We start from the raw sequence: 12457 nt of genomic DNA on the forward strand, positions 1-12457 counted from the left end.
CGCCACTTGCTAGGTCAAAATTGGGATATCTCAATGAAAAACTTCTTTTTTTTTTTTTTTTTTTTTTTTGACAGGTGAAAAAGTGTGAAAATGCTCACAGCACCTGGTATTCCCAGGCGGTCTCCCATCCAAGTACCAACCAGGCCCAACCCTGCTTGGCTTCCGAGATCAGACGAGATGGGGCTGGTCCAGGGTGGTATGGCCATGAGCGAAATGTTCCAGGTCAAAACGGCCTTTTTTATATCAAACACTGTCTTTTCGTGAAGAGTACCTTCACGCCACTTGCTCGGTCAAAAGTGGGATATCTCAATGAAAAACTTCTTTTTTTTTTTTTTTTTTTTTTTTGACAGGTGAAAAAGTGTGAAAATGCTCACAGCACCTGGTATTCCCAGGCGGTCTCCCATCCAAGTACTAACCAGGCCCAACCCTGCTTGGCTTCCGAGATCAGACGAGATCGGGCTGGTCCAGGGTGGTATGGCCGTGAGCGAAATGTTCCAGGTCAAAACGGCCTTTTTTATATCAAACACTGTCTTTTCGTGAAGAGTACCTTCACGCCACTTGCTCGGTCAAAATTGGGATATCTCAATGAAAAACTTCTTTTTTTTTTTTTTTTTTTGACAGGTGAAAAAGTGTGAAAATGCTCACAGCACCTGGTATTCCCAGGCGGTCTCCCATCCAAGTACCAACCAGGCCCAACCCTGCTTGGCTTCCGAGATCAGACGAGATGGGGCTGGTCCAGGGTGGTATGGCCATGAGCGAAATGTTCCAGGTCAAAACGGCCTTTTTTATATCAAACACTGTCTTTTCGTGAAGAGTACCTTCACGCCACTTGCTCGGTCAAAAGTGGGATATCTCAATGAAAAACTTCTTTTTTTTTTTTTTTTTTTTTTTTGACAGGTGAAAAAGTGTGAAAATGCTCACAGCACCTGGTATTCCCAGGCGGTCTCCCATCCAAGTACTAACCAGGCCCAACCCTGCTTGGCTTCCGAGATCAGACGAGATCGGGCTGGTCCAGGGTGGTATGGCCGTGAGCGAAATGTTCCAGGTCAAAACGGCCTTTTTTATATCAAACACTGTCTTTTCGTGAAGAGTACCTTCACGCCACTTGCTCGGTCAAAATTGGGATATCTCAATGAAAAAGTTCTTTTTTTTTTTTTTTTTTTTTTTTGACAGGTGAAAAAGTGTGAAAATGCTCACAGCACCTGGTATTCCCAGGCGGTCTCCCATCCAAGTACCAACCAGGCCCAACCCTGCTTGGCTTCCGAGATCAGACGAGATGGGGCTGGTCCAGGGTGGTATGGCCATGAGCGAAATGTTCCAGGTCAAAACGGCCTTTTTTATATCAAACACTGTCTTTTCGTGAAGAGTACCTTCACGCCACTTGCTCGGTCAAAAGTGGGATATCTCAATGAAAAACTTCTTTTTTTTTTTTTTTTTTGACAGGTGAAAAAGTGTGAAAATGCTCACAGCACCTGGTATTCCCAGGCGGTCTCCCATCCAAGTACCAACCAGGCCCAACCCTGCTTGGCTTCCGAGATCAGACGAGATGGGGCTGGTCCAGGGTGGTATGGCCATGAGCGAAATGTTCCAGGTCAAAACGGCCTTTTTTATATCAAACACTGTCTTTTCGTGAAGAGTACCTTCACGCCACTTGCTCGGTCAAAAGTGGGATATCTCAATGAAAAACTTCTTTTTTTTTTTTTTTTTTTTTTTTGACAGGTGAAAAAGTGTGAAAATGCTCACAGCACCTGGTATTCCCAGGCGGTCTCCCATCCAAGTACTAACCAGGCCCAACCCTGCTTGGCTTCCGAGATCAGACGAGATCGGGCTGGTCCAGGGTGGTATGGCCGTGAGCGAAATGTTCCAGGTCAAAACGGCCTTTTTTATATCAAACACTGTCTTTTCGTGAAGAGTACCTTCACGCCACTTGCTCGGTCAAAATTGGGATATCTCAATGAAAAACTTCTTTTTTTTTTTTTTTTTTGACAGGTGAAAAAGTGTGAAAATGCTCACAGCACCTGGTATTCCCAGGCGGTCTCCCATCCAAGTACTAACCAGGCCCAACCCTGCTTGGCTTCCGAGATCAGACGAGATCGGGCTGGTCCAGGGTGGTATGGCCGTGAGCGAAATGTTCCAGGTCAAAACGGCCTTTTTTATATCAAACACTGTCTTTTCGTGAAGAGTACCTTCACGCCACTTGCTCGGTCAAAATTGGGATATCTCAATGAAAAACTTCTTTTTTTTTTTTTTTTTTTGACAGGTGAAAAAGTGTGAAAATGCTCACAGCACCTGGTATTCCCAGGCGGTCTCCCATCCAAGTACCAACCAGGCCCAACCCTGCTTGGCTTCCGAGATCAGACGAGATGGGGCTGGTCCAGGGTGGTATGGCCATGAGCGAAATGTTCCAGGTCAAAACGGCCTTTTTTATATCAAACACTGTCTTTTCGTGAAGAGTACCTTCACGCCACTTGCTCGGTCAAAAGTGGGATATCTCAATGAAAAACTTCTTTTTTTTTTTTTTTTTTTTTTTTGACAGGTGAAAAAGTGTGAAAATGCTCACAGCACCTGGTATTCCCAGGCGGTCTCCCATCCAAGTACTAACCAGGCCCAACCCTGCTTGGCTTCCGAGATCAGACGAGATCGGGCTGGTCCAGGGTGGTATGGCCGTGAGCGAAATGTTCCAGGTCAAAACGGCCTTTTTTATATCAAACACTGTCTTTTCGTGAAGAGTACCTTCACGCCACTTGCTCGGTCAAAATTGGGATATCTCAATGAAAAAGTTCTTTTTTTTTTTTTTTTTTTTTTTTGACAGGTGAAAAAGTGTGAAAATGCTCACAGCACCTGGTATTCCCAGGCGGTCTCCCATCCAAGTACCAACCAGGCCCAACCCTGCTTGGCTTCCGAGATCAGACGAGATGGGGCTGGTCTTTTTTTTTTTTTTTTATCTTTTATTATCAAAAACATCTTAAAACAAGTATTTACATATATTTACATGAATGTACAGACATACATGACACACAAGGGCAAGGGAATGGGATACACAAGGGCAAGGGGAGACGAGACAAAAAATTACAGAAAATCAAACACACAATCATTCTCGAAACATTCTTCAGTGATGGGGGGTGATGCCGTGGTTGGGGGGGGTGATGCCGGGGTCAGAAGAGGATGTCCAGGTTTCCAGAGGGTGTGAGGTGGATCAGGGTGTTGTGGGGGACGAGGTGGGTGATGAACCGGTGCTCTGCTGCCATGTGGAGGTGTCGGAGGTGTGCGGCCAAGAGTCCTTTGAAGATGGGCCAGGGTGCTGCTGTTTTATTGTCACGGAGATGGATGTTCCTGTTGAGATATAATGTGTACCGGGCTATGGAGAGGGTTAGTCGGGCGAGATGGGTGTTGGCTCCAGAGCGACTCTGTCCGGGACCAAAGAGGAGGAGCCAGGGCTCCTGGTCGTCCCCTCCTAGGGCCGCCGGCGGTGGGAGCCTCCAGGACAGCCTCCGAGCGAGGAGGTCCTGCAGTCGGGACCAGAACGGGCGGACGGCCGGGCAGGTGTACAGCATGTGCTCCAGGGTCTCGGGGGGTCCGTGGCACACGGGGCAGTCCGCAGCGTAGCTGTCGGGAAGAAATGCGTGCAGTGCTGCGGATGTAAAGACGATCCTGTGTCTAAATCTGAAGTCAAAATGACCTACGTTATGTGGGGTGTACCAATTAAAGATGTTGGCCCAGATGGTTGCGATGGTGCGTGCGGGGAATGTTAATGACCATTTGTGTTCCGAGGCGGGACGCCCGAGCACTCCTGGCAACAACAACTGATACAGGATGCGGGTGGGTAGGTCTGTGAAAATCCTAAACCTCCCCGTGCTAACAAATACATTAAAATTCAACTTACCTGTCGTGCTCCCCATTTGGCCCAAAGTGCTTCCCCAATGCCTGACCAGATTCCTGTTAAAAATACTTACCATACCACTAATATACTTTCTCCTAAACACTTTACCTGCTAACCTAAAACACTTCCCTATGTAATCTACACTAAAATTACCTTTCACGTCAAATACCTTACCTACATATTCCAGCCCAGCCTCCTCCATCGCCCCACTGATCATGCACTCGCGCTTCCCGGGGGGAGCGGAGAGCAAGTCAGGGTTATGACGGAGGGGCATGTGCGCGAGACCCTCACCGCTGTCTGGAACCGCCACAGTCAGGGGCCTGAAAGTCCTCCACGCCTCCAAGAGTTCCCTCTCGAAGGGGGGGAGGCCCTCCAGGACCGAAACAGGGGGCAACAAACACAAATTATAAACACCAAACTTACCTAGACTATTAACAAACTCACCTATATAATCCTTCCATGGAGCATCTACCTCAACGTCTAGAAATTTCCGAATTGTTTTCAGCCTGAAGGCCTTCTTCCTTAACTCTAAATCTGCTAACTTTAAACCTCCCTGATCGTACTCACCTATCATAACCTTATGTGCAATAAAGCCCCTCTCACGATTCCACAAAAAGTGGTTTATCACTAACCTTAATTTGTTAGCATAGACCCCCGGCAGGCCGTACACGGAGAGTGCATGGTTCAACATGGACATGCACAAAGAATTTACAACTAAGACTTTACCTTTTAATGTCAGATTACGACGTCTCCAAAAATTCAAGCGCGCTGTAATTTTCTCGCACAAAGGCGACCAAAGTGCAGTACGACACGCCTCCTCGTCTCTGCCCAGGGGGACGCCGAGGACCTTGTAGGAGTCCCCCGCCTCCCGGAGCTGGACAGGGAGAGGAACAGGCGTGACGCTGCCGCAAAATTTAACCGTGGTTTTATCGAAATTGATTTTGGCCCCTGAAGCGAGGCCGTAAACATTGAGCACGTGGAGAGAGGCGTTCAGGCTCTCCACGTCTCGGAGGATCAGATTCGTGTCATCTGCGTACTGAAAAATTTTGACTTCCCTACCCGCAGGCGTGGTCAGTCCCCTCACCGCCGCGTCCGCCCTCAACATGGCCGCCAAAGGCTCAGCGGCGATGCTGTAGAGGAGCGACGAGAGGGGACAGCCCTGCCTGACTGATCTTTTTAAGGGGAAAGAGTCAGTTAGAAACCCGTTGACTTTGACCTTACTGACCGCAAAGGAATAGATGAGCTGTAGCCAATTAACAAACCGTTCGCCGAAACCTAACTTACCTAATACAGTCCAGAGGAACGAATGCTCAACTCTGTCGAACGCCTTGTTAAAGTCTACACTAACGTGAATACCACCGGTCGCGTGCATCTGCCGAAGGAGATATCTCAGAGACAAAACTGTGTCTGAGATGTCCCTCCCGGGGACGCTGTAGGCCTGCGAGGGGTGTATGACGGATCCAATCACACGCTTTAACCTACCTGCTAATACCTTTGCTAAAATTTTATAGTCTACGTTCAAAAGGCTAATGGGCCTGTAGTTGGCGAGGCTGCTCCTGTCGCCCTTCTTAAAAAGCAGAGTGACGACACTCATCGCAAAACCATCGCCAACTCTACTCTCACTCTCAAAATCCTGATATAATAGGAGTAGGATCGGAGCTAACCTGGAAGCGAAACGCTTGAAAAACTCACAGGTTAGTCCGTCCTCTCCGGGGCTTTTCCCTGTATTTAAACTCTTGACTGCAGCCTCTATCTCCATGAGAGACAGAGGCGCGTCGCACAGCTCCCTATCCTCCCTGCTCAGTGTGCGCTCCAGAGCACCTACAGCCTGGTCTAAAGCCTGCTCTGCCACTCCGTCTGAACTAAAAAGCCTACTATAGAAATCCTGCGCTGTCTCTAAAACCTCACTTACCTCGGAAACAATCTTACCTGTCTTATCTATCAACTTATCTATGTGCATCTTTCCCTGTGTAACCTTCTCACAGCCGAAGAAGAACGCTGTCGAGCGTTCTCCTTCGACTGTGTGTCTGGCTTTTGCCCTCAAAATTGCACCCTGACACCTACTTACCTCCAGCTGCTCCAGCTCAGCGCGCACCACCAGGTACTCTGGATCCACAGGGCCAGTGGTGGAAGCTGCGCCCTGGTCCAGGACCTGCAGGCGCTGGCGGAGAGCGGTCTCCCTCCTGGTCGACAGCCACGCCTTGTGTTTGCTGTAATTGACACAGAGCTTTTTAATGCGTGTTTTTGCCGTCGGCCACCAATCGACCACGCTGTCGATCAGCTCCAGCTCCATGTCAAATACATCAAACAAAAAGTCCATTTTCCTACAAAAAGTTTCATCACCGAGGATGGAGCTGTTTAGGACCCACAGTCCTCCATTCCTCGGTGATGAAACTAACCCAAAATAAATATCTAAAGTGGAGTGATCACTCAAGCCTGACCACTTGTAGGAAGCACCACTGACTCTCTGTGCCAGGTCTGAGGAGGCAAAACAGAGGTCAATGCGGGACTGCTTCAGGACGCCCTGGACGACCTGCCGCCTGGAGAAATCCTTCAGGAAGGGGTGGACGAACCGCCACACCTCCGTCAGGTTCCTGCTGGCGGCTTCTTCCAACAGGGCTGTCCTGGCAGTGCTGTTTTTAAAAGAGTTGTTAATGCCGATGTCTGTCTTGCAAAGTGTTGTATTAAAGTCACCGATTATGATTGTATTGTCGTTCGCAAAGCGAAATATTTTTTTGAAGAATTGCCTCCTCAGACCATCATCGTTCGGGGCGTAGATGTTAATTAGTCTGAACTTCACTGTGTCCGTGAAGTCCAGGACCAGGAAGGAGCCCTCTGGGTCGGCGTGTACCAGGGTGGGTTGGCCTAAGACACCAGGCCTCACCACCGTGGCCACACCGCGCGAGCACGCCGTGCCCAGGGCCCAAAATACAGAGCCTACTCCCATGCTCCGCACTTGTTGCGCGTGGCTGACATCCCAGTGCGTTTCTTGGATGCAGAGCACGTCCCACTTGGAAAAGTGTAACGCGCTCTGCATCCGCACTGGGCTCCGCAGGCCGCCTGCGTTCCAAGAGGACAAGGAGAACGCCATTAAGAGGAGACCTTGGAGGATGTAACCCATCTTTTATTTAGACTTCTTTTTGGCGCCCGTCGCATCCGACTGCCACACTCTTTTTCTGACTTCACGGGTGGAGAAATCCATGAAGTCATCATTAAAAACAGTCTCGAGCTCACCTCGTGGGGCAGAGCTGCGTGTGGAGGATGGTGGGTTGATGGAGCTTTCTGCTGGCGCTTTTGAAGTGGTTGGAACGGAGGAGGCAGAGCCGCTCTCAGCAGCAGCGCCCTCTCCGTCTCCTGCCACCTGCTTCCTGCGTCTTGCCCCTTTCTTATCCTTCTTCTCCACCTGTCCCCTCTTACCACCGTCCGACTGGAGCTTGGGATCATCACCCAGCCCTGTGGTGATGTCCCCCCCTTTGGAGGTAAGATGCGGGGCCTGTCCCGCACCCATCCTCCTCCCGGGTTCAGCCTCTTCCTCCACGGGCTTAGGAGTTGGACCCTCACGAGTCCCCTCCCTCTGGTCAGGAGGAGCAGTTTGTCCTGCTCCCACCTTCCCAGACGCCAGCGCTGAGCCGAGCACCATCTCCAGTGCGACGGGCGCCTCCTCGTCTGAGGAGTCAGAGGAGCAAGAGGAGCCAGACACCTCTGGCTCCCCTGACTCCTCCACAGCCTCCTCCTCCAAAAACTCCTCTACTTCGGAGAGAGCAGTTGCGGGCACGTTCTGGGCCACGTCACTGCTCTCTCCTCCAATGGCGTCCTCCCTGTCCTCCCCTCTGTCCTCCCCTCTGTCCTCCTCTCTGTCACCCGCACCACACGGACATAAGTGGCGGAACATGCGGCACTCTCTGCACTTCGGGGCCCGCTGCGCGACGCACTCGCGCGCGTAATGCCCCTGGCTCCCGCAGTTGCGGCACAGAAAGTCAGGGCACTCCCTCAGAATATGGCCAGGCTGGAGACACCCCCTACACACCCGCACCTGCCTGTCGTGTATTACCCTGAAGTACTCGGGGCCCCCCGCGGTGTCAAACCTGACAGAATACGGTAAGGACTGCACCGTGTCCGTGAACCTTACCCGTACAAACCTGGTGCCGTCCGCCACGTTCGTCCCCGGCCACATTCTCCTCCTCACCTCGGAGACCGCAGAGACCCCCCAGGCGTAGAGCTTGGCCAGGATCTCCTCGTCCTCGATATAAGCCGGCAGCCCCATGAAGGACACGACCAGCTCATCCACCGAGATGTCACGGGCGTGAACCCTGACTCCTCCAATGCAGTACCCGTCCAGGAGCCGCTCCTTCGCTTTGGTGGTACTGACGGTTACTTCATATTTGTCCTTCGAGATGAGTCTGCACGCTACTATGGAGCCGCACACCTCCTGAGTCGATTTCAAAAAAGCTAGTGGCGTGATTTGTGCTCCCTCCGTCAACTCCAACACCACAGTGAGTTCTTTCATAAATTTCATTCTTCTTTCTTCGTTCTTTCTATTATTTACAGATTCTTTCAAACTTTGTCTTGCCTTTGTCGTGTCCATTCCAGTGTCCGATGCCGTGTTGTCCGTCCTTTGAGCCATGCTCACAAAAAACAAAAAATCCACCTCCCAGTAAGTTTACTGGGAGGGGAACAAACAAAAGAACTGAAAAAAGTAAATGAAAATGACCAAAATAACGATTAAAAACTCAAAAAAAACTCCCAAACCTCCAGCTCCAGACCATGCAGCACACCACAAATTGCACGCACCTGCACTGATTGCAAAGGGGCGGGTCCAGGGTGGTATGGCCGTGAGCGAAATGTTCCAGGTCAAAACGGCCTTTTTTATATCAAACACTGTCTTTTCGTGAAGAGTACCTTCACGCCACTTGCTCGGTCAAAAGTGGGATATCTCAATGAAAAACTTCTTTTTTTTTTTTTTTTTTTTTTTTGACAGGTGAAAAAGTGTGAAAATGCTCACAGCACCTGGTATTCCCAGGCGGTCTCCCATCCAAGTACCAACCAGGCCCAACCCTGCTTGGCTTCCGAGATCAGACGAGATGGGGCTGGTCCAGGGTGGTATGGCCATGAGCGAAATGTTCCAGGTCAAAACGGCCTTTTTTATATCAAACACTGTCTTTTCGTGAAGAGTACCTTCACGCCACTTGCTCGGTCAAAAGTGGGATATCTCAATGAAAAACTTCTTTTTTTTTTTTTTTTTTTTTTTTGACAGGTGAAAAAGTGTGAAAATGCTCACAGCACCTGGTATTCCCAGGCGGTCTCCCATCCAAGTACTAACCAGGCCCAACCCTGCTTGGCTTCCGAGATCAGACGAGATCGGGCTGGTCCAGGGTGGTATGGCCGTGAGCGAAATGTTCCAGGTCAAAACTCGTATAAACGGCCTTTTTTATATCAAACACTGTCTTTTCGTGAAGAGTACCTTCACGCCACTTGCTCGGTCAAAATTGGGATATCTCAATGAAAAACTTCTTTTTTTTTTTTTTTTTTGACAGGTGAAAAAGTGTGAAAATGCTCACAGCACCTGGTATTCCCAGGCGGTCTCCCATCCAAGTACCAACCAGGCCCAACCCTGCTTGGCTTCCGAGATCAGACGAGATGGGGCTGGTCCAGGGTGGTATGGCCATGAGCGAAATGTTCCAGGTCAAAACGGCCTTTTTTATATCAAACACTGTCTTTTCGTGAAGAGTACCTTCACGCCACTTGCTCGGTCAAAATTGGGATATCTCAATGAAAAACTTCTTTTTTTTTTTTTTTTTTTTTTTTGACAGGTGAAAAAGTGTGAAAATGCTCACAGCACCTGGTATTCCCAGGCGGTCTCCCATCCAAGTACTAACCAGGCCCAACCCTGCTTGGCTTCCGAGATCAGACGAGATCGGGCTGGTCCAGGGTGGTATGGCCGTGAGCGAAATGTTCCAGGTCAAAACGGCCTTTTTTATATCAAACACTGTCTTTTCGTGAAGAGTACCTTCACGACACTTGCTCGGTCAAAATTGGGATATCTCAATGAAAAACTTCTTTTTTTTTTTTTTTTTTGACAGGTGAAAAAGTGTGAAAATGCTCACAGCACCTGGTATTCCCAGGCGGTCTCCCATCCAAGTACCAACCAGGCCCAACCCTGCTTGGCTTCCGAGATCAGACGAGATGGGGCTGGTCCAGGGTGGTATGGCCATGAGCGAAATGTTCCAGGTCAAAACGGCCTTTTTTATATCAAACACTGTCTTTTCGTGAAGAGTACCTTCACGCCACTTGCTCGGTCAAAATTGGGATATCTCAATGAAAAACTTCTTTTTTTTTTTTTTTTTTGACAGGTGAAAAAGTGTGAAAATGCTCACAGCACCTGGTATTCCCAGGCGGTCTCCCATCCAAGTACCAACCAGGCCCAACCCTGCTTGGCTTCCGAGATCAGACGAGATGGGGCTGGTCCAGGGTGGTATGGCCATGAGCGAAATGTTCCAGGTCAAAACGGCCTTTTTTATATCAAACACTGTCTTTTCGTGAAGAGTACCTTCACGCCACTTGCTCGGTCAAAAGTGGGATATCTCAATGAAAAACTTCTTTTTTTTTTTTTTTTTTTTTTTGACAGGTGAAAAAGTGTGAAAATGCTCACAGCACCTGGTATTCCCAGGCGGTCTCCCATCCAAGTACTAACCAGGCCCAACCCTGCTTGGCTTCCGAGATCAGACGAGATCGGGCTGGTCCAGGGTGGTATGGCCGTGAGCGAAATGTTCCAGGTCAAAACGGCCTTTTTTATATCAAACACTGTCTTTTCGTGAAGAGTACCTTCACGACACTTGCTCGGTCAAAATTGGGATATCTCAATGAAAAACTTCTTTTTTTTTTTTTTTTTTGACAGGTGAAAAAGTGTGAAAATGCTCACAGCACCTGGTATTCCCAGGCGGTCTCCCATCCAAGTACCAACCAGGCCCAACCCTGCTTGGCTTCCGAGATCAGACGAGATGGGGCTGGTCCAGGGTGGTATGGCCATGAGCGAAATGTTCCAGGTCAAAACGGCCTTTTTTATATCAAACACTGTCTTTTCGTGAAGAGTACCTTCACGCCACTTGCTCGGTCAAAATTGGGATATCTCAATGAAAAACTTCTTTTTTTTTTTTTTTTTTGACAGGTGAAAAAGTGTGAAAATGCTCACAGCACCTGGTATTCCCAGGCGGTCTCCCATCCAAGTACCAACCAGGCCCAACCCTGCTTGGCTTCCGAGATCAGACGAGATGGGGCTGGTCCAGGGTGGTATGGCCATGAGCGAAATGTTCCAGGTCAAAACGGCCTTTTTTATATCAAACACTGTCTTTTCGTGAAGAGTACCTTCACGCCACTTGCTCGGTCAAAAGTGGGATATCTCAATGAAAAACTTCTTTTTTTTTTTTTTTTTTTTTTTTGACAGGTGAAAAAGTGTGAAAATGCTCACAGCACCTGGTATTCCCAGGCGGTCTCCCATCCAAGTACTAACCAGGCCCAACCCTGCTTGGCTTCCGAGATCAGACGAGATCGGGCTGGTCCAGGGTGGTATGGCCGTGAGCGAAATGTTCCAGGTCAAAACGGCCTTTTTTATATCAAACACTGTCTTTTTGTGAAGAGTACCTTCACGCCACTTGCTAGGTCAAAATTGGGATATCTCAATGAAAAAGTTCTTTTTTTTTTTTTTTTTTTTTTTTGACAGGTGAAAAAGTGTGAAAATGCTCACAGCACCTGGTATTCCCAGGCGGTCTCCCATCCAAGTACCAACCAGGCCCAACCCTGCTTGGCTTCCGAGATCAGACGAGATGGGGCTGGTCCAGGGTGGTATGGCCATGAGCGAAATGTTCCAGGTCAAAACGGCCTTTTTTATATCAAACACTGTCTTTTCGTGAAGAGTACCTTCACGCCACTTGCTCGGTCAAAAGTGGGATATCTCAATGAAAAACTTCTTTTTTTTTTTTTTTTTTGACAGGTGAAAAAGTGTGAAAATGCTCACAGCACCTGGTATTCCCAGGCGGTCTCCCATCCAAGTACCAACCAGGCCCAACCCTGCTTGGCTTCCGAGATCAGACGAGATCGGGCTGGTCCAGGGTGGTATGGCCGTGAGCGAAATGTTCCAGGTCAAAACGGCCTTTTTTATATCAAACACTGTCTTTTCGTGAAGAGTACCTTCACGCCACTTGCTCGGTCAAAATTGGGATATCTCAATGAAAAACTTCTTTTTTTTTTTTTTTTTTGACAGGTGAAAAAGTGTGAAAATGCTCACAGCACCTGGTATTCCCAGGCGGTCTCCCATCCAAGTACTAACCAGGCCCAACCCTGCTTGGCTTCCGAGATCAGACGAGATCGGGCTGGTCTTTTTTTTTTTTTTTATCTTTTATTATCAAAAACATCTTAAAACAAGTATTTACATATATTTACATGAATGTACAGACATACATGACACACAAGGGCAAGGGAATGGGATACACAAGGGCAGGGGGAGACGAGACAAAAATTTACAGAAAATCAAACACACAATCATTCTCCAAACATTCTTCAGTGATGGGGGGTGATGCCGTG

At 48.8% G+C, this 12457-nt stretch overlaps 10 non-coding genes and 12 pseudogenes across 10 annotated transcripts; all 22 read right to left on the reverse strand.

Moving 5' to 3' along the window:
• Window positions 1–91: 91 nt before the first annotated feature.
• LOC140352998 (5S ribosomal RNA) lies at window positions 92–210 on the reverse strand (annotated as a pseudogene).
• Window positions 211–367: 157 nt separating this feature from the next.
• On the reverse strand, window positions 368–486 carry LOC140352577 (5S ribosomal RNA). Its single transcript, XR_011925490.1, has one exon. It is a non-coding gene; the product is annotated as a 5S ribosomal RNA (ribosomal RNA).
• A 152-nt stretch (window positions 487–638) lies between these two features.
• LOC140353001 (5S ribosomal RNA) lies at window positions 639–757 on the reverse strand (annotated as a pseudogene).
• A 157-nt stretch (window positions 758–914) lies between these two features.
• Window positions 915–1033, reverse strand: LOC140352578 (5S ribosomal RNA). The gene has a single exon (XR_011925491.1). It is a non-coding gene; the product is annotated as a 5S ribosomal RNA (ribosomal RNA).
• A 157-nt stretch (window positions 1034–1190) lies between these two features.
• On the reverse strand, window positions 1191–1309 carry LOC140353002 (5S ribosomal RNA; annotated as a pseudogene).
• Window positions 1310–1460: 151 nt separating this feature from the next.
• LOC140353003 (5S ribosomal RNA) lies at window positions 1461–1579 on the reverse strand (annotated as a pseudogene).
• A 157-nt stretch (window positions 1580–1736) lies between these two features.
• On the reverse strand, window positions 1737–1855 carry LOC140352579 (5S ribosomal RNA). Its single transcript, XR_011925492.1, has one exon. It is a non-coding gene; the product is annotated as a 5S ribosomal RNA (ribosomal RNA).
• A 151-nt stretch (window positions 1856–2006) lies between these two features.
• LOC140352580 (5S ribosomal RNA) lies at window positions 2007–2125 on the reverse strand. The gene has a single exon (XR_011925493.1). It is a non-coding gene; the product is annotated as a 5S ribosomal RNA (ribosomal RNA).
• Window positions 2126–2277: 152 nt separating this feature from the next.
• On the reverse strand, window positions 2278–2396 carry LOC140353004 (5S ribosomal RNA; annotated as a pseudogene).
• A 157-nt stretch (window positions 2397–2553) lies between these two features.
• Window positions 2554–2672, reverse strand: LOC140352582 (5S ribosomal RNA). Its single transcript, XR_011925495.1, has one exon. It is a non-coding gene; the product is annotated as a 5S ribosomal RNA (ribosomal RNA).
• A 6203-nt stretch (window positions 2673–8875) lies between these two features.
• Window positions 8876–8994, reverse strand: LOC140353005 (5S ribosomal RNA; annotated as a pseudogene).
• Window positions 8995–9151: 157 nt separating this feature from the next.
• On the reverse strand, window positions 9152–9270 carry LOC140352583 (5S ribosomal RNA). Its single transcript, XR_011925496.1, has one exon. It is a non-coding gene; the product is annotated as a 5S ribosomal RNA (ribosomal RNA).
• Window positions 9271–9431: 161 nt separating this feature from the next.
• LOC140353006 (5S ribosomal RNA) lies at window positions 9432–9550 on the reverse strand (annotated as a pseudogene).
• A 157-nt stretch (window positions 9551–9707) lies between these two features.
• On the reverse strand, window positions 9708–9826 carry LOC140352584 (5S ribosomal RNA). The gene has a single exon (XR_011925497.1). It is a non-coding gene; the product is annotated as a 5S ribosomal RNA (ribosomal RNA).
• A 151-nt stretch (window positions 9827–9977) lies between these two features.
• On the reverse strand, window positions 9978–10096 carry LOC140353007 (5S ribosomal RNA; annotated as a pseudogene).
• Window positions 10097–10247: 151 nt separating this feature from the next.
• LOC140353008 (5S ribosomal RNA) lies at window positions 10248–10366 on the reverse strand (annotated as a pseudogene).
• A 156-nt stretch (window positions 10367–10522) lies between these two features.
• Window positions 10523–10641, reverse strand: LOC140352585 (5S ribosomal RNA). Its single transcript, XR_011925498.1, has one exon. It is a non-coding gene; the product is annotated as a 5S ribosomal RNA (ribosomal RNA).
• Window positions 10642–10792: 151 nt separating this feature from the next.
• On the reverse strand, window positions 10793–10911 carry LOC140353009 (5S ribosomal RNA; annotated as a pseudogene).
• A 151-nt stretch (window positions 10912–11062) lies between these two features.
• On the reverse strand, window positions 11063–11181 carry LOC140353010 (5S ribosomal RNA; annotated as a pseudogene).
• A 157-nt stretch (window positions 11182–11338) lies between these two features.
• LOC140352587 (5S ribosomal RNA) lies at window positions 11339–11457 on the reverse strand. Its single transcript, XR_011925499.1, has one exon. It is a non-coding gene; the product is annotated as a 5S ribosomal RNA (ribosomal RNA).
• Window positions 11458–11614: 157 nt separating this feature from the next.
• LOC140353012 (5S ribosomal RNA) lies at window positions 11615–11733 on the reverse strand (annotated as a pseudogene).
• Window positions 11734–11884: 151 nt separating this feature from the next.
• LOC140352870 (5S ribosomal RNA) lies at window positions 11885–12003 on the reverse strand. The gene has a single exon (XR_011925773.1). It is a non-coding gene; the product is annotated as a 5S ribosomal RNA (ribosomal RNA).
• Between the last annotated feature and the right edge of the window lie 454 nt (window positions 12004–12457).

Source organism: Eucyclogobius newberryi, unplaced genomic scaffold, assembly GCF_026437365.1.
Source record: "Eucyclogobius newberryi isolate DKJ021-1_F unplaced genomic scaffold, fEucNew1.0.hap1 SCAF_86, whole genome shotgun sequence".
In the NCBI taxonomy this organism is placed as follows: Eukaryota; Metazoa; Chordata; class Actinopteri; order Gobiiformes; family Gobiidae; genus Eucyclogobius; species Eucyclogobius newberryi.